The following is a 24,680-nucleotide window of genomic DNA, read 5'->3' as shown; positions in this document are numbered from 1 at the left end:
GCAACATATTCCTGCATTGGAGGGGTCCAACTCTACAATTCTCTGATTCTATCATCCACACTTTCAGAGAATTTCCCTGTCACTTTCCTAACTACAATTAGTCATGGTTTTTAAAAAGTGAATTTGTTGTGTTAGGATGACAGAGAACTTTAATACATTTTAAATACACAAATCAAAATCTTCAGTATTCCCTTGAATCCCCCCGGCAAAATATTGACAGCTGACCTTAAATACAGAGAGTATAGAGCAAGTCCTATTAGTGGGACATACCGTATTTTTCGCTCTATAAGGCGCACCCGACCATAAGACTCCTAGTTTTAGAGGAGAACAAGAAAAAAAAAATTCTTTCCCTCTCTGTGCAGCACCTCTCCAGCAAAGCAGGAGGAGAAATGGAAGGGGCTCCATTTCTCCTCCCGCTTCGCTGAAGGGGCGCTGCGCAGAGAGGGAGGTTCCTGCTGCGCTCAGGAGGCTTCGGGCAGCTATCCCTGAAGCCAGGAGAGCAAGAGGGATCGGTGCTCACCGATCCCTCTTGCTTTCCTGGCTTCAGCGAAAGCTGCGCAGCCTGCGTTCGCTCCATAAGACGCACACACATTTCCCCTTCCTTTTTAGGAGGGGGAAAGTGCGTCTTATAGAGCGAAAAATACGGTAATTCAGGAAATATGCAGGGGTTTGTGCTGGGCAAGTATGTTGGCCATATGCCTCTCTTTGCATTGGACAAACCTATCTTTGAAGGCATCCTACTTTTCAGAATGAAAAGAAATCCCAACATTCCTGACCATTGGCCATGCTGGCTAGGGCTGATGGGAATTGTAGCCCAACAGTGTCTCAGGGTCATCAGCGTGGTACAGACAATACTGGGCAAGGTGGATCAATGGCTTGACTCAGAAGCTTCCTATGTCCCTGTGCACATTTGACAATCTGCCCAATGAGACGTTTTCAAGCATTATACCACCACATGGAGCCTCCACCACATAACAAAAACAAGAGCTTTGTGGCATCTTAACATATCTTAACATAAACATTATGGCATAAGCCTGCATATGACAAAGTGAACTAGCCCTGTAGAAGCTTGTGTCATAACAAAATTTCTTAGCCGTTGTTCTCTGTTGTTTATTCTGCAACCCACTCACATAGCCTGCCTCTTTGGAATTCGTTATGCAGACACATTTCCAGTATGGCTGTCATTGTGTTTGAATTGTAGCATTGTAGTCCATTCTGTTGTTCTTGAGTTACACAAAATGCAGCCATCCTCCCATCTGATTGAAATGCCAGGCCCCTCGCTGAATGATGATTTAATAAGTTCCATGAGCAATCCTGGCCGTCACAGCAAATTTCAGCAATGGAGTGGTGTGAATCAGCAATGGAGAAGCAAAACACACCAAAGAGCTTTCATTTCTAGGCCAGGTTCTCAGCCTTAGTTGCTGGAAGGATCTTTCTTTTTCCTCCCACGATTTCTCCTTTCTGAACAAGCTCAACATTTATTGGCTATGTGGATGCAAAGTGAGCTAACTAATAGGTTAACACCCTTCAGTTAAGAAACACTCATCAATAGTGCTTGTTTTTTGTTTTTTAAAAAAGACAAATAAAAATTCCAGATTTTATTTTTTTTAATTTAAAAACAAGCACTTACAAAAACTGTGAGTAGCAGGCAATGGCCTCATTTGGATGTAGCAGTAAATTATGATTTAGCATTAAATAGGTTTGCGATATTTTGATGAGCAAAAAGGGGACACATTTTCTGTGACACATTTGTAGGTGGGCTGGGGAGGGGAATAGTAGTAATAAGATAAAAGGTGTATTGAAATATTTAATAATGGTAATAAAAATGAAAATGAATGTAGAAAATGAAAATGGAGAGTGATAAATAAGAGATGTCAGTTAAAGTGGAGTAGGAGGAGAAGGGGAGATATAGTTAAAAGAAGAAGAGGATTCCCCCCCCCCAAGAAATGGAAGAAAAGAGGGAAAATGGTTAAAAATACAAAAACCAACAATAGGGAGGATTATTTTTAAAAATATATATATAAGGATGGGGATGGTTACTGCTGCATCCAGAAGTTGGAGCCATTACTGAGGCAGCATCCTTGAGAGCTCAGGCCTTCCTCATGGGTGCTGGCATATTCGGTCTCCTCTGCACTCGTCCACCAAAGTAATAATAATAATAATAATAATAATAATAATAATAATAATAATAATAATAATAATGGACCAAACCAAGCAACTGAAGGCAAAACAAAACAAATTACTGATGGGGGGGGGTCTGATCCATAGTAGCAGGCAGCTGTGGTCCTGGGGAAAGCAGTGCCAGGAGCCACTGCGCTCTCTCCCCAGAACCTCGCCGGTCTCATTTTGCGGCCTCAACTATCTTGCGGTGGGTTGGCTCTCTCCAGCAGCACAACCATTACGTCCCTCACACACCGTCATAGATTACTGGGCTTGGAGCATGTTGGGGACTCGTGTTCCACAGTGCCACGCAGGAGCACCCTAGGGATGTGGCTAGGGCTTCCCTGCATACCCAAGCCCCACTAGAGCAAGCCGGTTCCCAGCCGGGAAAGCCCTTTCCCCTGTGCTCCTCCATGCCCTGGTGCCAGTCATGCTTCTGCAGCTGCTGCTGTTCGTCCTGCTTGGTCTGGGCCAGGTACCATGGCCGGGAGGTGTCTCAATAACCTGGGGAGCCTTGGCGGTGCACAGTGGTAGCAGCCATTTGGAGGAGGAGAGGCCATAGGTGCAGGTATAGGAAGGAGACCCGTGGTGCCCATACAGTGGTACCTCGGGTTACAGATGCTTCAGGTTACAGACGCTTCAGGTTACAGACTCCGCTAACCCAGAAATAGTACCTCAGATCAAGAACTTTGCTTCAGGATGAGAACAGAAATTGCGCAGTAGCAGCGCGGCAGCAGCAGGAGGCCCCATTAGCTAAAGTGGTCTTTCAGGTTAAGAACAGTTTCAGGTTAAGAACAGACCTTCAGAATGAATTAAGTTCTTAACCTGAGGTACCACTGTATAAGGTGCTGAGCAAAGGCCCCAATGGCGATGGAATGGCAGGGGTGCAGAGCGGGAATCCTGCTTCTGCAGCCCTGTGTACTGTGCAGCTGCAAAGCACACTGCTTACCTGGGTGCGCCCTGCTGGCCATTGTGCTCCTCAATGGCAGCATCCTTCTGGAGTGGGGCTGGCCTCCCTGCTGGCAAAGGGAGAAGAAGACAATGAAGGCCATAAGGCTCCTGCCTCTACTGCTGAGTTTGGCCTGCTACCAAACCAAAAAACCCCAAACATTTTGCCAAGTTTTTAAAATACTCCTGGACACAAATTTTACTCCTGAAAAAGAGGACATGTCCAGTGAAAACCTGACATATGGCAATTACATGACTAGGCCACATGCTCCTCTTTTCCACTCTCTTCCCTTGAAGGAGGGCTCCAATGGGTTGGGGAGGTCTATGCTGTAGTTGAGGCAACCTGACAGTGAGGGTCCTGGGGATGATCCAAGCATGCGGTTTCCCCCTCAACCCACTCTCCAACTCACCCATCTCTGCAACAACAGCCATGACCTCTGCCACCCTCACCTCCCTCTCTACAACTGTTGGAGCATTCCTTGACACTTCCATGGTGCCTCATGTACCAGCTTCCGCAGCACAGTCAGACACTAGGAGGAGCTCTATCCAGAGGGGGGTGCCCTGTCCAGCACTCAGGGGACAGAGACCCCCCTCCCGTTTAGATACAAGATGCTCCAATACCAAGCATAGTGATGGATTGCAGAAATGCTTGCTGTGCTAAGTTGAGTCCACCCTGCTCCTTTATATAGGATAGCAAGGGTATGTGTCATTGTCGGATTAATGTCTAAGCCTTGGGAGCTAATTCACTTGCCTTTGTGTAGCTGAACCTTGGATTAATTATGTGCATTCCCTGTTGTGCCTTAACCAGCGATTTGCATATGTATTGTAGGAATCTGGATATTAAAGCCTTTGAAAAGAATCCTCCTTCAAGCTCTTGTTCTTCAGCAACTGCGAGCCAGGTGTCAGAGGCAGTTGCCAGGGTCAGGTAAGTAATAACTCACAAGGTGCTGGTGAAGTTAACTTTATTCAAATAAACAAAACAGCTCAAGCCTAGTAACTTTCCACAGTGAGGCAGTTGCAAGGACTGAAGGTCCCCACCTTCCCACGGTTCCCTAAATCTCCTTCCTGGGTCCTTCCCAAGCAACCTGAGTTTCCTTCTTGTCTCTCTTTTATCCGTTCTCTTCATTCCTTTTCATGCTCTGGGAGACCAGGATGGTTGCAGCTGGAGGGGGAGACCCTCTGGCTTCTTCAACAGCTTACCTGATCTCTGCCTTGTGCCCCCTCCCTCCTCTAGCCTCCGCTTCTGCCTCTGCTTTTAGATTGCTCTCTGCCCCAGTCTCTTCTTGTTCACTAAGCCCTGTTGCCTCTTTAGCTTCGGACACATCCTCCCAATCTTCTCCCTCTGACCACTCATTGTCATCCCACCAGTAATCCCCTGGCTTCCTCTCTTGTGGATTACCCAGCTGGTGCCTCCCACCATGCTTCTGCATCCAGCCAGTCCATGGCCCTAGGATAGTAGCCTTCGTCCCACTTCATGTTTTAAGTCATCCCCAATTCCCAAAGCTCTAGGTGCCACATTGCATTGCGCTTTAGAGTTGTAGTGTCATCATGCATTTTATTTTGTTTATTTGTTTTTATGAACAAAATTTGTACACTGCTGAATTGTAACTAAAACCCGTAACCTACGTGCATGTGTACAAGACATAATGGGAGTAAAGGTCCCAAAAAGTGTGGGCAAGGCACAAGAGTGCATGGTTTGCCTCCCCATGATCAGGAGGGGCTAAAAGAGGCAAGTGTAATGGCAACTTCCATGTAGGAGAAGTCTCAAGTGCCGTGCGCCCATTCCGTCGAAGGTACATAAGCATAGGGGTCACAGTCCTACTGTTGCTTCAACTGCTCTGTGAGGACACAAACCAGGGAGAGTTAATGCCTGCTACGTAGTTCCTAGAAGTGTGTGGCAGTGTGTATTCAGTGCTTAGGAGCTGCTGTGTGTGCTTTTGTCAACAAGAGTAACTATCTGTCGTTTGCCCTCCTTGACTGGATGTGAGCAGGACACTCCACTGCCCCTTGGGGAAACATAAACACCACCAAAAAAAACATTTCAATAAACCATTATGCTATCCTGGGAGATATATGTTTATCACTCCTTCTAATAGCGAATTCAGCTGCTGAGTGCTGACATTATAGCCATAACACTGTTCTGCCACCTCTGCATTTCATCTCTCTGCAGCAAGTTGGCAATGCCAGTGGCAATGTGAAAAGCCTGACAGCAGAGGGCCTGTGTGGCCCACGTAAACATCACATAAGGGATTGGGGAAATGATTTTTCCGGAATGGAATGTCATTAAATTTGCCATCATTACTGACTGGGTCAGTATATAGCACAGTGGCAGGAACAGCTGGGGGTGTTTCTCCATAGAGCAGCTCCCTTTCAATCAAAGCCCGGCGTGCAGCAGTGGCTCGAACCTTTTGGTGTGCTTAAATTGATTTTCAAAAAGAATATCATGCATCTTGTTACAACAGCACAGTGTTACTTCAATATAGACTTAACAAAAGTCACTTCCACTGACACAGTATTAATCATAGCAGTTCTTTCTACTCATAACTGCAAAGATTATTGATCTAAATATGCCTGTTTATCTCAGAAACCAAGAACAAGCAAGCAACGGCACTCTTACTACACAAACACCTGTGATTCATATTCAGTAACAGTGGTGGGACAAAGGGCCTCCCAAGTACTTCACAGCAGGGACAGTGATCTCATCTCCTGGCAGGCTATCTGCAACCCTCTGTGTGCTAAATAGATAGGTTTTTCTCAGAGAGAAATTTACAAAATAAGCTAACCAGAGGAAGAGGTACATTACATGAGCATGCGTGGCCAATGTTTAGAACTGCCATGGTTCATTTTGAAAAATAATAAAGTCTCTTTCTTATGACTAACCAAAATGTCCACAAGAATTCTTCATAGGGTCAGATGTTGGATAAAGCTGAGTGGCAGCTATTTAAGTCATCACGTCTGCACTGGCCAACAAACTTACTTACTTACTTATTTTATTTGTGTCCCGCCCTTATGCCATAGATTTCACAACATAAAAGTACAAGAAAAAAACACAAAAAAACATAATAAAATCAGAAAAAACCCTACAAACCAATAACCCCCTCCCCACACTCATCAGAAGGGGCACTGCTATGGGGACTGCTATGAAGAGTGCCTGTACTTTAGAATTTACCACTATGTTGCAAAGTAACATATTAAAATGGTGTGCGTTGGTTTTGCTGACCATTAATTTTTATTTCTTTTTGGTTAATTCTATATTCTGCTATTTTTTATTTCTTTTTGGTTAATTCTATATTCTGCTTTTTTGATTTTGTTAAATGTTATTGGGCATGTGCTTTTAGAATTATTTTGATTCATTGTTGCTTTACTGTTTGGCTTTAAGCTTTGCATATTTTATATTTGTTATATATTTTCAGTTCTGTAAATCACCCTGGATGATGATGATGATTAATTTTTCTAAAATAATATCACTACCACCACCACCAAGACCCCTTACTTGGACAACCTGCTTTAGTGTGTAGCAACTGCACTTCAACTACTCTTTGATGAGGCTGATTTTTTTGATCTCTTTCAATTGGGCTTTAGACCTTATTTTGGTACATTCTTTGTGCATCCTGATGGGTGACTTATCCTGGAATACCAACAGGGGCAATGTGACTGTGATTTCTCTAAGATCTCTCAGCCACTTTCAGTGCTACCAACCCTTCTGGATTGTATTTTTAAAGTGCTCTGCATGGAGGTCCTGTTTCTGTCCAAATAATCAATTTGAGAAACTATTGTTGAGAGACCACTGCTCAACAACTCGGTATTTATGATTTTTGGGGGAGGGGGTCCTATAGGGTTCAATCGTGTCCCTTATGCTTTGTAACACCTGCATAAAACCATGGTGATTGGGAGTGAAGTATCATCAATATTCATTTCAGTTTTCCAAGTGCAGAGTAAGTTCTGGGGAAATAAAACAGGCACCCCTATAAAAAGTACAGTATAAGAAACATGGGCATAAAGAGTATTCAATTTACATTGTTGTACTCCACTTTGATACATTTTGTGAAAAGCAATATATAAATCTTTAAATAAACAAATTCCATAGATTGGATTGAAATAGTTCTGTCCATTAAAGATTGGTAATCAGACAGTCCCCAATATGTGCTTGAAGTCTGTCTTAATACTGTACTTACCGTACGTCTCCCACATTGCTCACAATTTAAGTGATATATTTTACTCATTCTAAAATGGTGTTAGAGCATGTTGGATTTCACAGCTGTTGCCTTTAGTTTTTGCATAAATCACAGTTACAGAAGAATATTTCCTTATACTTTCCCAGGTCTTATCAGTAATGCTATTTGCTATTCAGATCAGGGTCACCAACTGACCCTGCATGCAGTTTTGGATTTTGGAGTGTGTGTTGTGGGGATGGCCACCCCTTCTGGTCTCATTTATTCCCCCCAGCCCTACTGGAGAAAGAGAGAAAGTGTGTGTGCACAGCTTTTTCAAGAAGGCTAGTGTCAGGGAATCAGGAGCAGGAGCACTGGGGAGAGAGGATTGGGAGAGCGAAGGGGAAGAATCCGAGGGCAGCGTAGGGGAGTATGACAGTGGCCCGAGAGATTCCATGAGCTTCTCCAGCGAATCAGAAGATTCCCAGAAGGGGGCGCCAATGGTCAGGGCAAGGGGGGTCCCAGGGGGGACGCACCAGAAACAAGGAGCCAGAGGGGAACCCCAAAGCAGCAGTGGAGGATCGGGACCAGTTTCCCCACCAGAGCGTAGTGGGGGGGAAGAGTCACATGTGTCAGGGGCAGTGTCTCCTCCAGAGAGGGAGTCAGGGCTGACCACGCCTCCAACGGAGGGGAGGTCAGTTGCAGCTAGCCCCCCCGAAGGGGGAAGCAGTGACAGCAGCAGTGGAACGGTCAGGAGGAAAGCTGCTGGCTGGGCGCGCGTGCCAAGTTCAAATGTGCAGGCGCGCGGAACAGCAGGAGACCCGGATGGGGAACCAGCTCCTAAAGCCCGCCGGAGGGAGGGAGAAGGCTCAGGGGAATCAGCGGGAGAAGAGGCTAGAAAGGGCGGAACCCCGGCGGGCAGGCGGACCCAGAGGAGGAAGGAGCAGCGGAGAAGGTGGAGCAAGGCTAGAATCTTAAATTGGTGTCAAGGGGGAGGAGACTCAGACGGAGCATCAGCGGTCTGACACTTGAGACGTAGAGCTGCGCGCTGCGGCTCTGGAAGTGAAACTGAACTTCAATAAAGACTTTTATACTTAACAACGAAGCAGCGTTGGTCCTTTGTGAGCTGGGACCTAGGGTAGCTCTGACAGTTAGGTAAAAATTATACCCAGTAGAATTAATATCAGACTTAAAAGCACATAGAGTTGAAAGAGGAAGTGGGAAAGAGCACTGCTGTAATTTCCTCTTTCAGCCCTATACTTCACAAGAGAGGAGAAAGTTACTGCCCTCACTACCTCATGACCAAGAGAACATGGAGTGGGGACTTAGTAGCTTCATGGGCACCAGGGTAAGACGTGAGGGCAACATTACACCAACAATTGTCATGCTGGTGACTGCTGATGTAGATTCTTCTCCCTTCCCTTTTTTAAAAAAGTAAAAATTCATTCAGTTGAATAGCAACTGTTTGTACAATTTACTCACTAGAGCTTTCTGGATCTTGATATTACTCCCCCTATTAGCAAAACAGGAGTCCTACATGCAGGCATGCTGAAGTGGAAGGGGAAAAGAGGTAAGATGGGTTGCGAGTCTTGTAAACTGTAGAGACTACAACGGTATGAAAAAAGACCAGGTTTTGTTGTCATTTATGTCATTTAAAAAAGAGAACAAGGCCACACTCCATACCTAAACAAAACTCCACAGGGATAAAGGACTGCAGATGTGCTCTGTCATCATGGTGAATGTTGGCAGCAGAGAGTATCACACAGGTGCACATCCATATCCTTTGGGAGTTGGCAGTAAAACTGAAGAGATGCCAGCCCCCTTCTGCCTGCTTCCATTCAGCCTTGAGTCCAAGGGTGGAGGGAGTATATGCACCCTTGGAATTGCCTGCCTTGACTCAGTTCTTCTTCCATATGATTCTCTAAGCTGAAAGTCTGCTCCCTTCCCTATAAACCAGTGGTGGCAAACCTTTGGCACGCATGCCAGAGGCGGCACTCAGAGCCCTCTCTGTGGGCACACACGCCATTGCCAAAGCAGGGCCGTTGCTGGGGGTTGGCAAAGTGGTCAGGCGCTTCCCCCCCCATGCCGCTGCGTGCGGGAAACGCTCCCTAGAGCATGCGCTGCCCGCAGCGTCATCGGGGGGAGTTGCGCACCCACCAACCAGCTGGCATGGGTCTTTGGGTGAGAGAGAGAGAGCGAGCACACGAAGGGACACGCGTGCAACTCGCTCGCCACACCTCCTGATCTGGGCTGGGAGGGATTAGCGCTGCTCCTGGTCTAGGCGGACGACGCTCTCCGTCTCCTCGGGGCTCCTAAAAGATGCGAGCAAGAGATTCTCTGCGGCGATAGTGCAGGTGATTGGTGGCTGTGTCAAGGGCTGTTTTCAATTGGCTGCCATTGTGGCAATTGGGCGGTTGATTTGCGGCTGCTGGCAGCGAGTGTGGAGATGATTGGTGTCTTCCGCGACTTGTGCGATTGTAAGCATCCGTGTGGCTGGTGAGCAATTTTTGACAACCCCCCCCCCAAAAAAAGCTCAACAACTTTGGGAAATCCCCCTCTCAACAGCTAGTGGAATCTTCTGGAAAAAGTGTATTTTCAAGGTTTGATGGCTCATAACACTACTTTTTTTGGAGTAATACCAGTCCTTTTTTTCTGTGGGGACACACGGAGATGCATACCCTAAACAATTTGTGAATTTAACGGGAGAAGAAATTCACTGTATTTATTTTCCCCAATGGTGATTTTCTTGAGTCAAAATGAGAGTATTCCTAAACATTTTTTAAAGAAAAAAAGCACTGAGTTATACCATAAAATTATATATCAATGGAAAGGGTAAGATTAACCCTAATGTATGAGTTGTTTTTTCTAAACTAAAACCTCAGTATTCAGATTAAATTGCCATGTTGGCACTTTGCGATAAATAAATGGGTTTTGGGTTGCAGTTTCAGCACTTGGTCTCTAAAAGGTTCGCCACCACTGCTATAGACCCTCTCAGGTGCTGAGATCAGCAGAGAGGGCTCTCTTGTTAGTTCCTCCACTCTCAAAGGCTGGGAGGCAGGTAGCAACCCAGGAAAACATTTTCTCTGTGGCATCCCTTAAGTTATGGAACTCCCTACTTTCAGAGAATGCTGAAGATTCACCTCTTTACCCTGAGGTGTATAATTGGTTTCCTCTTAGAGATTCTACCCTCATCTACACAGGACCACAGGTTTGGAAGGGATGCATGGACACCATCCAGACTGACCCCCCCCCCAAAAAAACCCTTATAACACTGGAACACTGCTCATGCACCTGTGTGGATGTTTCGGATTTCGGCAAGTCCCTGCTGAGGCACTCAGAAAACCTGGCAGTGCCACTCAGGGCATGGGATGTGGATATCTGTGAGCAGCAAGGAAGTGCTTCAACAATGTAGTAGATTTTGTTCTCACCCTAATCCTTCATGGTTTAGTCTACTCTGTGCTGTAGAAGTGAAGGGGAAGGCAGAGGCATTTAAAAGGGCAACCATACAATGGCTTTCATTCAGATGCTGAGAGAGTTAACTCTGCCCCTTAAGTAGTTAATGCATAAACCATTTTAATGCTATACTAATTGTTTCACATCAGAGGGTAAGACATAAATTATAACCCATTGGGCTTTAATTGCATGTTCTTACATTGTTGCTAATTATCCTTTATTCCTGAAAAAGAGAGCTTTAGAATGTTTAATTTTGGATTCCAAGAAATAAAAGGTACTTCCAAAGAGGTTATTCTTATCAGATGTGTGCTGCATCTACATTTGAATATTTTCAGGAAATTTCAGTCCATTCTCAAACTAGGACTTTGCTTGCCTTGACCTCAGTGCTGAATTTTTCAAAATATATGGTGTTAAGAGTTTGCAATGAAACTATATTCAATATGTAGAATCCTTTTCTTGTCCTGTGATCCTAGCTGTTTGTATGTGGGGATGGCTTCAGATACTCAGTGCTACAGGGCATACTCTTAGAAATGCTCTTCACATTTCCCACTCCAGGGACAAATGTAACTTCTGCATGGTCTGAAGGCAAAGCAATCTCACATTTTGGGAGGTGGGTGGTGTGGAGCTTTGCAGGGCATCCATGTACAACACAATGTGTAATCTGGAACAGAGGAGATGGCAACTGTTAATCCTTCAAAGGTCCTAAGGAGTCTTATCTGGTCACTGCCAGCTCAGCCTCTTCCAGGTAGTCTCTGGATCAGGGGTAGGCAACCTAAGGCCCGGTGGCCGGATGCGGCCCAATTGCCTTCTCAATCCAGCCTGTGGACGGTCTGGGAATCAGCGTGTTTTCACATGAGTAGAATGTGTCCTTTTATTTAAAATGCATCTCTGGGTTATTTGTGGGGCATAGGAATTCGTTCATATTTTTTTTCAAAATATAGTCCGGCCCACCACATGGTCTGAGGGACAGTGGACCAGCCCACGGCTGAAAAAGGTTGCCGACCCCTGCTCTGGATCATTGTTTGCTGCCGGATCTTCTGAGTAGACCTTTCCTCCTAAGTAGACCCTTGGTGATCTAGCGTAGAGTGAGCTGAATCAACTTTCAAAAATGAAGGGTGCTAAAAAGGTATAATGTGACTTGGGAATTCAAAGATATTTTGGTTAAATTAATATTATTTAGTTTTGCTTGGTAAGTAACATTTGTGTAAAATTGCATAGAAAGCATTAAAAATGATTGCCAGGTACTTGCTATTATTATTAGCATTAGCATTAGCATCTGACATTTTCAGAAGCTAAGACTTAAATTATTTGGTTTTCTGAAAGCAATTTATGTGCTTCTTAATCTAAATGTTGTCCAGTCACAAAAATAATAGTGCGGCTGATGGTCAGGGATGATGGGAGCTGTAGTCTAACAACTTCTGGAGGGGCCACAGGTTCCCTATCATTGATACAGACAACATGCACAACTTGTAATACATTTGGGACAGAAGGAAAACAACAAATCAATTCTAATAGAAGGGGATAAAAGCTCACATATTAACTCCCCCTTCAAATAAGCATCCCCAGAAATATGCCAAACAACTCCTGGTAAAAACTGTCAAAAGGCAGTAAGTTGAGCTGCAAAGGTCTGACAGCAGTGCTCTCCTCCCCCCTTTCTTTTTTCTTTTTTCTTATGGTGAAAGAGCCTCTTTCTCCAATGAAAGGAACATAATCACTCTTCAAGGGTGAGGCATTTAATTTATTCCACAGGGATTCGTTTCAATCCTTTTCGAAAGCTAATCTCTGCTTTGAATTCCTGGTGTTTGCCATTGAGGAAGGGCACACGGAAGAGCCTGCTCAAACCTCCCTTCCCCTTTAAAGCCATGTATGAAAAAGATTATTTTCCTCCTGCAGCTCCATTTTCGATTTGGTCTGAGTCAAATCGCTGGATGACCCTGGGAATAGCTGGCTTCACTGACAGAGCTTTTCCTGAGTCTGCTGACATCCTTTCTGATGTGGTAAATAAGTCACAGGAACCATAAAAACCAAGGGCTTGGTTTTTTGTTTTGTTTTTCTGCTTTAACACATGGGCCACATTTAGAGTTCATCTCAATCCAGGGGAAAATTTAAGCTTAGAACACAGACAAGACACCTTTTTAAAAAATCCACCCTGATCTGCCCCTGGGGTATCCCTTTTGCCCTCCCCATCATTGAGGCAAGAACAGTGGAGGGGCAACAGTGGCTCCTACACTTGTTGGGAGGGGGCTTCAGATGGTGGACTACTTTCTCTGCCCACAGACTTCAAAATCCTATGTCCTCTGGGGTGCCCTTCTAGGATTGCACTCAAAGCATGCGTAGAATACTTTATTATTTCAGGATGGCACATATTCACAAGAACATTAAAAGAGTTCTACTGGATCAGGCCACAGACCCATCTACTCCAGCTTCCTTTTCTCACAGTGGCCAACCAGATGTCTATGGAAAGCCCTGAGGCTGGCTTGAGTGCAACAGTACTCTCCCCGTGTGTGATTCCTAGCAACTGGTATTCACTGGTTTCCAATAGTAGAGGTAGAACATAACCGCCATGGCTAGTAGCCATTGATAGCCTCATCCTCCATGAATTTACCTAATCCTCTTTTAAAGCTATCCATGTTGGTGGCCATTCCCAACTATGAATTCCTTAGTTTAAATATGTGTGTTATGTGGTGAAGTACTTTCGTTTTGTCCTGATTCTTCCAACATTCAGCTTTGTGGAATGGCTCAAAGTTCTAGATTTATGGAAGAAAAACTATCCACTTTCTCTAAACCATGCATTCATTTCCCTTTATCATGCCCCACCCCTTATTTGCCTTTTTTTCTCTTCACCACCACTATTTTCCAATATAACAAAACTGCAACAACAAGAACTGAGTCTAAATGCATGATACAATTACCACTGGGTGCATTACATTAACCGTGCAATATTATTTCAGACACACTCTTTGTTTTTAAAAAAATAACACTCCAATTAATAACAAATCAAATCCTGCCACACATAATACAAATAATAAAGCCAATTATACATTCCAAATTATATAATTTAAAGAAGAAGAGTAGAAGAAGAGTTTGGATTTGATATCCCGCCTTTTACTCCCTTTCAGGAGTCTCAAAGCGGCTAACAATCTCCTTTCCCTTCCTCCCCCACAACAAACACTCTGTGAGGTAAGTGAGGCTGAGAGACTGCAAAGAAGTGTGACTGGCCCAAGGTCACCCAGCAGCTGCATGTGGAGGAGCGGAGACGCGAACCCAGTTCCCCAGATTACGTGACTACCGCTCTTAACCACTACACCACACTGGCTCTTCCCATGTTCTGGCTGGTCAGGAGAAAATCTCATAATCATAAAGTATCATAAATCCGATATCCGATCTTATCCTTTATCTTATCATAACATTCACTGGTATGCGACTTTCAATCATATTTAACAAATCCATATGTATATTAGCATGCAAGAGGAATTTTATTTATTCTTCCTGTTGTTTTCATCAGATGTTTTTGGTGCAGTCCCCCTCAGAGGTCCCTTTTCATTCCACGATCTTATCTTCCAGGACTCTGAGCTGTCTTCCAGCTTTCCTTTGTCTATCAAAATTTAAAACACAACAATCCTTCAAATCTTTTAATGAACTGGTGTTTTTCAAATCCGAATAAGGGTCTTCCATAGGGGGCAATGCCATAAGGTATATTTCACAGTTAGTAATTGTTTGGTTCCTCTAAAATCCAAGCTTTGCTCCCCCAGGCCCTAGGGGAAGCTTGCAAAGATCAAAGATTCACCTTCACTTTGATATTAATCCATATACGACAAGAATCCATGCAAGCAAATGTAGTTTCTTATGTGAAATATTCCCCAGTTGTAATCCATCGGTTGTGTTCAATCCCTGTAGAGAGGCCCTTTCTTTTTCTAATGTACCACCATTTACGCCATTTTATCGTTCCAAGCCGAAAGTATATCTACTCATGTTTTTGTACAAAGTCCTTTCATATCTTGCCAGTTCCAATTAGAGCCCTCCACAGAGGGCCACACCATAAAGCATCAAATTCTCAAGTTTTTGTACAGTTCCTCTTGCATTCCGTTTAGTTAATTAAATCTTTCTTAGTGAGGCTTGCCAAGTCATGAAGTAATAAGTATAGAAAAGAAACAGATGCTCACCTCACATAAATCGTAGCAAAATGACGAAAATCCTTTCCAGATCAGAACCTTAACACTTCTTTCCAGAGCACGCCTGTTTCAGGGTCCGAATTCAATTATTTTTTAAGGAACAGGAATACTCTCTCTCATGGTGCCAGCAATGGAGAGTTTCCAATTTGTGCAGTGCTAAACATCTAGCATCCCTGCCCCTGCATTCCACTGTAGTGAGCAGCAGATGAGAAGTCCCCCCTGCCCTGGGGGGTTGCCAGGGATAATTACCCCCATATTATTCCTAATAAATTGCATGACTGGAGTCCGGTGCTATGGGAAAGCTGCCAAATGCCATGGCGATCGCACCAGAAGCCATTTCAGACACACTCTTAAGCACATTACTAGTTAATATAGCTCCTGCACTGATGGGTTTGGGTTGTCAGTGAGAGAATTTTTATTTCCATCTCTTATATATGAGAAAAAGGAAAACCAGGTTTCATCTAAAGTGTCTCTCTTTGCAATACCTTTTATCGTCCTTCTATGTCTATTGAGGTGTTCAGAGATAACCACAACCCACTCATTGTTGAACCATATTTCTAGTGGCTGTTCAGCCTCGGATTTCCAAAAACATGCCAGCAGGTGGCTGTCATCAGGGGAAAAATGAGTCTATGCCAGATATTGAAATCTGGGTTTTTATTTAGTGAAAGTAGGACTAGTGATAGAGATAAGTTGCAGGCCCTCCAAGTGTCCCTATTTTCCAGGGACATCTCTGATTTAGAGAAGCTGTCTGGGTTTCTGATTTGATCCCGAAATGTCCCACTTTTCCTTAGGATGCCGCCATTTTCATTGGAGAAAATAGTAAAATTATCATTATGGAATGGGACGTCTCTATTTTCCTTGGATAAATGTTGGAGGGTATGAAGTTTTTAGTGATCTTGGAAATGGTGTCAGAAACAGTGGTCCAAAACATTCACAACTTTGTAAACAGATAAACAACTACACAACTTTCTGAAGACATCTAAAGGCAGCCCTGTATAGTTTTTAATGGTTTAATGGTTGATATTTCATTGTGTTTTTATATTATGTTGAAAGCCACCCCAAGTGGCTGGGGCAACCCAGTCAGATGGGTGGGGTATAAGTCGGACTCCCCCCCCCCCCAGCCAAATGAAATACCGTATTTACTCGAATCTAATGCTCATCTTTTTTGGCCAAATTACGTTGGAAAAATTAAGGTGTTCATTAGATTTGATGGAACATTTACATTCGCCAGCAAATGCTTTTTTTTGGTTTCAAGGTTCTGAAAATTGAGTTGTGCATTAGGTTCAATGGCACGTTAGTCTTGAGTAAATATGGTAGATAAAATCCATTTTCTGCTGCTTCTGCATTAGAAAAGAGAATTCTGGATTTTGAGTAATTTGTGACTCGGTGGAAAGCATTCAGCTGGTTGACTAGAAAGAATGAGCTTCTTTTGGGTTCTGTAGCATTAGAAGTATCATCTGCAAAGGCATGAGATGATGCCTTTAATAGAAGAATCTTCTCACAGTCAATTGCCTGGCACCTTTATCACCACTGCAAATAACAACAGTGACAGGGAGCAGTCGTGACACATGCCTCTAAGAAGGTTGATTAGAGGGGCCTTAAAACCATTAACCACACTGCCTGTTCTGGTTTTCAAGCAGGACAGAATCCATCAAAGGCTGCTGTTGTTGCTGTTTGTGCAGCCATTTTCTTAGTTTTGTTCCTTCCTCCTTTTTTTTCTCCGCCCCCCCCCCCCCGTCTTCTTCCCTCTTCAGGATCAGTGTCTTCTCCGCTGTCTTCTGCTCCTCTGTGTATTTATCCCCTTTTGGCTGAAGCTGTAGCTGGTCCATTTTTATTTTTATTTTGCTTCAAGGTGGGCGACTTCAGCTTTAGTTATTCCTTCATGTGTTATCAGCAGTTTGAAGGGGTAACCCCATCTATATTTGATTCCAGCTTCTCTGAGTGCAGCAGTGAATCCATAGAACAGACATCTGTATTGCAAAGTTACAGGCTGTAGTGGGTCTTCAGGATCTCCAGAAGTCCCTCCCCAACAATGGGAGTCAGTGACTGAAGTGTAGGTGGGTTCCCACAAAGCTAGACACAGTGATAACAGCAAGAGCCTTTATTGAACTAACAGAACTGGACAATAAGGGCAAGGCAACAGCTTATGTACATTTCTGAAGGCCTGGGCCACTCCCACTCTCAATGTGATTGGCTGTCTAAACTCCCAAGCTGCAAATCATAACTTAGAGTTTAAAAACCAATGGCAGTGGCCCAAATCCTGAAATGTTCGTTGATTGGATATTATGTATTGAATTAGAACACGGGCTCAGAATCCTTAGTCCAGACTCAAGCTCGGGCAAACACAGACCACTGAATGTATAACAGTAACCCCCAGATTCCAATGGCTGGCTTCTAAAGGATGCAATCTGAGCTACAAAATGAGCTTTTTTCACTGCCCACACTGCCACATAGTAGGCACAACTATGTGTTTTCCGTCGGTTTCAGAATGAGACTTGCACCACCTGCACTTCAGTGCTCATCCAGCCTGCTTCAAAGTCTGGAGCACCTCAAAGTACCAAAGAGTCTCTCAGTCTCCAAAACACTGGCAAGGATGCCTAGGGCAGGAGCAATCATGTCTGTTTCATCTCGCTAATCCACGGCAAGGGCTTCAACAGGATCACCAGTGCAACTGGAAAATCCCTCAGTACATTCAGGGACATGCCATCAGTCTCCCAGGGCAGGCCATACCTCCCTTCAGAGCAGCACTGCTCAGTCGAAACTTAACCAGATAATGGTTTGGCCATTGTACTCCTTCTATCTTCAGTAAATCCCTCATATCACTTTGGGCAAAGATCACATCCAGAGTGTGCCCTGCCTGCTGTGTTGGACTGATGGTAAAGTGAGAGAGACCTGTGGTTGTCATGGAGGTCATGAAGTCTTGAGCTGGCCCATCAGCAGCCTCCACATGGAGATGGAAGTCACCCAAGATTATCATTTTATGGTCCTCCAACAATATCCCAGAGACTACCTTGGTCAGCCTGGTTAGAGATGCAACAGAGTGATCAATAGACCAGTAGCATCACTGATCTGTCTTCTGGCCCAACACCAGTGAAAGACACTCTAAGCCTATCTCAAGGTCAAGAGGCTTCCTGATCAAGTAGATGGTGTCCCTGCAGACAATAGCAACTCCCTTGTTGAATCTCTTTTTGAAAACACTCACAAGTGTTTATTATCTTGTGATTGGAGACAAATACTTATGCTGCTATTTAGCTCCTCAGCTAGCTCATTTGCCTTTTCTTTCTCTTCTAAAAGCCCCAAGTGGTATAGCCTGGAGGTAGTTCCAGCCCATTGTTTTTATGTATCTGAGAAGGAAAGATTAAACAATTTAAAAAGGGATATGGGGACATATTTTTGCATGTTGTGGACAAATTATAGAATAAATTATGTACTCTGGGCCCATCACTAACATGAGGGTTCTCCACCTTGTAAGGTGGAGAGCTTTAAAAGCTCTTTTTGCAGTAGGTCTTCCCTACTCTTCATTTATTTATTACTTTCCTCCACCCATGGTAAGCTGCAGTCACGTAAGTATAGTGAGTGTAAGTTGTGGGCCCGCCATATACTCAGGAGAAACTTTATTAAGGACTCCATCACAAGGCATGGTCTCCTCCACTATACAGTGGTACCTCAGGTTACAAACACTTCAGGTTACAAACACTTTGGCTTACATACTCCACTAACCCGGAAGTAGTACCTCGGGTTGAGAACTTTGCCCCAGGATGAGAACAGAAATCGCGCACCAGCGGCAGCAGGAGCCCCCATTAGCGAAAGCACGCCTCAGGTTAAGAACAGTTTTGGGTTAAGAATGGACCTCCAGAATGAATTAAGTTCATAACCAGAGGTACCACTGTACATTGAATAGGATTTGTTCCACTTTCTGATTTTTTTAGTCTGTTAAGATTTCACTCTGAGAAGTTAATAACAAATACTTCTTCTTCTTTGGCGATCACTCGTAACCGAGTAAGCTTGTCTTCCATAAACACGTTTTAACAATAAGTCAGGAAGTGACTGTGGAGGCCAGTTCTGGATCCACATATCTTTCCATAGTGGGGACATTGGTTTCCAGGCAGGAGTTGATCTCGGTGTGGACTTGCCAAGCGTGCCTTCCTCTTAGGATGTTTCTCCCTTGTGTCCTGAGTTTGAGTGTCTTCAAAAAAGTCTTTTCCTGCTTGGCAGGGGGTTGGACTCGATGGCCCTTGTGGTCTCTTCCAACTCTATGATTCTATGATTCAAAGCCCATGACACCTTTGGTAAAAGCTGTTCTCCAATTGGAGCACTTGCATCTGCGATTGTTGCTGTCATATTATCATGGAGGAGCCGAATGATGTTCACAAATATATCTGGGCAGCCAATTTTCAGAAGGACAGTCCACAGGGCATTACGATTTACAGTGTCAAAAGTCTTAGGTCAATAAACGCCATATACAGGGGTTGGTTTTGCGCTCTGCATTTTTCTTAAAGTTGTCGAGTGGTGAAAATCATGTCCACTGTCCCCCTAGAAGGTCAAAAACCATTTTGGGATTCAGGAAGGGTCACCTCTGATATTGTTAAGAGACGGTTTGCTAAGATCCTTGCAAGAATTTTGCAGCTAATAGAGAGATGCCTCAATAGTTTTCTGCAATCAGTTCTGTCACCTTTTTTAAAGAGTTTGATAATTTTGGCATCCCTAAAGTCTGCTGGGATCTCTCCTCTCTCCCAGATTTTTTCAATGAGCTTGTGAAGTTGTTGTGTAAGTTCAATTCCAACCACTTTGAAGACTTTGGCAGGTATCCCATGGCTTTGTTGCTTTTCATTTGGTTAATAACTGTACACAACTCTCCCAGATTTGGAGATACTGCAAGCTCATCTCTAACTTGTTTTTTGTGAAATTTGTGAGAAGACCTCAGCAGCTACAGGGGAGTTGCAGTTAAGGAGATGCTGGTAATGTTCTTTCCAATGCAGTAGCTTCTTTATCTTTTAGAAGCATGGTACTGTCTGCTGAGCATAGAGGGCATACACCATGATTTATTGGCCCATAGGTGGTCTTTGTGGCTTTAAAGAAACTCTGTGCATCATGAGTGTCAGCTAAGTGCTGGATCTCTTGAGCTTTTTTTATCCACCAGGTGCTTTTTACTTCTCTGGTTCTTCTTTGAACCTTAGCCTTAGAGTTGCCATAGGTTTTTTTCTTAATGGCACAGTTTCTGTCTCTTTGCCAGATCTAAAAGGCCTTCCTTTCCTTGTCAATCATGCATTCAGTCTCACTGTCATTCTCATCAAACCAGTCCTGGTGTTTCTTGGTTTGGTATCCAATAGTTTGTTCACAGGCTGCAATAATGGATGTTTTTAGCTTGGTCCAGTGTTCCTTGATGTTATCAGGGAATTCTGAAAGCAGATGGTCCTTAAGAGCTGTTTGGAAGCAATCCTGCTTAATGGGATTTTGAAGGGCTTGAGTGTTCATTTTGCACCTTGGTTTCCTTCCTTGAAGCCTGCGTTGAGGTATAATCTTGATAGCCATTGTGGAGCGTATTAGCCAGTGATCTGTCCAGCAGTCGTAGGCACTCGTCATAGCTCTGGTAAGGAGCACATCACGGCGATCTTTAGCACGGACAATAACATAGTCTAAGAGGTGCCAGTGGTTTGACCGAGGATGCCTCCATGAAGTTTTTAATTTATTTTTCTGTCGAAAGAGTGTGTTAGTAATAACAAGGTTGTGCGCTGCACATATCGTCAAAAGTAAGATTCCGTTCTGGTTACTGTGGCCAATTCCTTCTTTCCCAGTAGTCCCAGGCCATAGATCGAAATCTCACCCAACTCTTGCATTAAAATCACCCAGGAGGATAATTTTATCTTCCTTCGGCGTCTCTGATAGGACGGTATCCAGCTGAGAGTAAATATTTTCTGTAATGTCTTCATCGGCATCCAGTGTTGGTGGATAAGCGCTGAGAATAGTAGCCTGTTGGTTTTTGGTGAGTTTTATTCGAAGGGTTGAGAGTCGCTCATTAATGCCGGTAGGGACTTCTCACAGGAGCTTCACAAGATCATTTTTGATAGCGAAGCCTACCCCGTGTATTCGACGTTCTTGTTCAGATAGACCTTTCCAGAAGAACGTGTAGCCTCCTTTTTCTTCCTTCAGTTGTCCCTCGCCAGCTCTTCGAGTCTCTTAAAGCGCTGCAATATCAATGTTAAAACGTCGCAGCTCGCTTGCAATGATTCCATTTCTGCGTTCAGGACGCTCGTTATCTGTGTTATCCAACAAAGTCTGTATATTCCATGTTCCAAAGTTCAGTTGTCTTTTACGACCCCTGGGTGGTGACCCCATTGGGCACGGTAATCCAGTCAGAGAAAAAGGGAGGCAGACTTTGTTTAGGGCACCTTTTCTAGCCCCTCCCCCTTTTTGGGGTGAGCAGAGTGGATCCTAAATAGGGCTGCTCAGTCATGGATACAGCTGTCGAGCTGCTCAACTGCCTCATTTCTTGAGTCAGAATGACTGAATCTGTATTCACCGCCCATGTGCTAGGGGCTTCCAGATTTCACGATCCTGCCCCCGTTACCATTTGCTGATTGCCATGGGACTTTTGGGATTTGGGTTTGGGATGGGCTTTTGGAAGATGCCTGTGTGTGAATTTGTTTTATGTTTGTAGATCAGTGCACACTGACCAACGCACAGTCTTCACAGTAAGGCTCTGTTCCGATGGCATGAGCAGCCACGACGACTGGTAGATTCTTATCTGCTGCAGCCTTCATCCGCCTTCACAGCCGTTGTAACATACTACTTGTTATCTTCTGCCTGTTTTGCCGTTGAGGACTTCTTGGATCATTCTTTGTCTAGCCCTTCCCCTTTGACCTTACCGCCTTGGGTGACCCTGCTGGGAGTACGAGATTCCCGACGGTTTCGCTCACAAGGGACGTAGGAATGTGCAACCCCACTCACCACGATAAGGTGATGATCCAGCAAGCAAGAAGAACAAATACAGGAAATGTAAGGTAAAGGTAAAGGACCCCTGGATGATTAAGTCCAGTCAAAGGTGACTATGGGCTGGGGCGCTCCTCTTGCTTTCAGGCCAAGGGAGCCGGTGTTTGTCCGCAGACAGCTTTCCGAGTCATGTGGCCAGCATGACTAAACCTCTTCTGGTGCAACGGAACACTGTGACAGAAACCAGAGCAAACGGAAACGCTATTTACCTTCCTGCCGCAATGGTACCTATATATCTACTTTCACTGGTATGCTTTTGAACTGCTATTTTGGCAGGAGCTGGGACAGAGCAATGGGAGCTCACCCTGTCGTGTAGATTCAAACTGCCAATCTTCTGATCAGCAAGCCCAAGAGGCTCAGTGGTTAAGACCACAGTGCCACCCGCATCCCTACACAGGAAATGTAAAGAGTACCAGCAAGTTCCCTGGGTAATATAAGGCTGTAAAAGCAGTAATTGTGATACATTTCTTGTGAGTGTGAAGAACTTTTGGTATGAAAGTGTTAAAAAGATGAGATACTGTGATACATTTTAAAATACAAGGCATTGCACAGATAGATAATGTTCATTCATGCAAGCATGATTCACAAGGGGATTCATCAAAGGCATGGCATATTTCAGGAAGGCTGCCAGAGTTCTGAGATGGAGATTTGAAAATGAGGGAACCACATTATTTAACCTAAATTTAATCCCCTCCCCCAATTGCAGTAGCAAATTCCCTTAAACATGCAAAACAAGCATGCAGAGGAATGGAAGCTTTATTCAGAAGGTAGAACTTATTAGTAATTTAATGAGAAGTCAGACTCCAGCTGACACATTCCTTTGGGCTTTAAGATTGAGGTCAAGCATTCTGGTGATGCGCAGAGCTGAACTACAAAGACTTTAGCTTATTCACAGATGCTTGATGATGGTCAGAGAGACAGGTGCAGAAGTGAGAAGGTGGTGGTAAAGCAGACTGATAAAAACGGCCAACATGCTTTGAAGAGCAAAGGCAGAATTTGGGCCTATGAAGACCATTTTGGGGAGTGGGTGGGGAAAAAACAACAATGTTGCCTTTGCAAGTCTTTTTTTATTTAGTATATGCATAATAAGAGGTCTCATTTGTGCATGTTTTGCCTTCCAGAAACCATCAGCGTTCAGTAAAGTCTCACTGACTTTGCAAACAGTGAAAGGCAGTCATCTTTCTTCCTTCAGCCCCGCACGCCAATAGAACAATAGAACTTTGTACTTTGGAGCTACTACTTGATCCATCTTTGTTTCTGGGTTAATTTTAACATGCTAAATCCAGTATCTGGCACCTATGAATTAGAAGGGGGAGTTTAGGAACCAGAAGGGGGGGTCCAGGCACCCCACAAACTCTTAACGCTATTATTATAATAAGCACCCTTTCTGATCACTGACATTAGGCACACTGATAAAATGGTAGTGATCAGAATTTTTTTCATTATTGCAGTCCTGTGTTGCATAGAGTTGTAGTGCTATAGCACCAGCAGCAGTAGCATCATCATTAATAACAACAACAAGTATTATGGTGCTATGGCACTATGCCTCTTTTTCATTAAAAGATATCCCCTTCTAAGTTCCTTCCAAAGTTCCCACTTCCCTAGGCATAGTAAAAGACCATTTGATAAGTTAAAAATGGTTTACTTATGAACTCCTCAAAGGTCAGATTCATGTGCTTTTCCAAACAGCAGTCGGAAAACACAGGTAGTCCAAAGTGCTGAACATTCCTAAATAATTTGGTACAGAAGCACAAGAATAGACTTGACTTCCTTCCTCCAAGGGGGAGGGTGTGTGACCTAGCTAAGCCTGGCAGGGTAGCTTACTCTATGGCATTGACCTTTGGGTTCATTAGCCTTAAGCATTTTGATTATATGAGGCTGGTTATCTCATACCCTTAAGGTCACCTAGTCCAACCCCCTGCAGTGCAGAAATCTCAACTAAAGCATCCAGGACAGATGGCCATCCAACCTCTGCTTTAAAACTTCCAATGAAGGAGAGTCCACCACCTTCCAAGGGAGTCTATTCTACCATCAAACAGCTCTTTACTACCAGAAAGCTCTTGCTGCTGTTTAATAACAGCCCAGACACTGTTCAGCCTGGACCCTGAGGTCCAGCTCCAAGGGCCTTCTGGCAGTTCCCTCACTGCAAGAAGTGAGGTTGCGGGAAACCAGGCAGAGGGCCTTCTCAGTAGTGGCGCCCGCCCTGTGGAATGCCCTCCCATCAGATGTCAAAGAAATAAACAACTATCTGACTTTTAGAAGACATCTGAAGGCACTCCTTTATCGTGAACATTTTAATGTCTAATGTTTTACAATTTTTTATGTGCTATACTGCTCAGAGTGGCTGGGGAAACCCAGCCAGATGGGCAGGGTATAAATAAAATAATAATAATAATAATAATAATAATAATAATAATAATAATAATAATACAAGGTTACAGGTTCTCCAAACTCAGGCTGCCACCCTGTGCATACCCACTTTCCTGGGAGTATGTTTCTGAATGGAGGTGGTATGTTTGTGGATGTCACCGTTACATGGACATACAGTGGTACCTCTGGTTACGAATGCTTCAAGTTACAAGCTCTGCTAACCTGGAAGTAGCTGCTCCTGGTTGCAAACTATGCCCCAGGATGTGAACGGAAATCTATTAGCGAAAGTGCGCCTCAGGATAAGAACGGTTTCAGCTTAAGAACGGACCTCCAGAACGAATTAAGTTCGTAACTAGAGGTACCACTGTATATCTGGCCATTCTGATAGATGGCCCTTTAGCCTGATCCTGTAGGCACCTCTCATGTTATGTTCTTA

The 24,680-nt window shown here is 44.1% G+C and overlaps 1 long non-coding RNA gene across 1 annotated transcript; it reads left to right on the top strand.

Annotated features, from left to right (window-relative positions):
• The first annotated feature begins 19,915 nt into the window (after positions 1 to 19,915).
• Positions 19,916 to 23,317, top strand: LOC310754383. Its single transcript, XR_014543784.1, has 2 exons — positions 19,916 to 22,302; positions 22,996 to 23,317. It is a non-coding gene; the product is annotated as an uncharacterized lncRNA (long non-coding RNA).
• Positions 23,318 to 24,680: the final 1,363 nt, after the last annotated feature.

Source organism: Podarcis filfolensis (assembly GCF_964270895.1).
Source record: "Podarcis filfolensis genome assembly, chromosome: Z".
Classification (NCBI taxonomy): Eukaryota; Metazoa; Chordata; class Lepidosauria; order Squamata; family Lacertidae; genus Podarcis; species Podarcis filfolensis.
The sequence above is the reverse complement of the archived record's forward strand: the minus strand, read 5'-3'. Positions and strand labels throughout refer to the sequence as shown.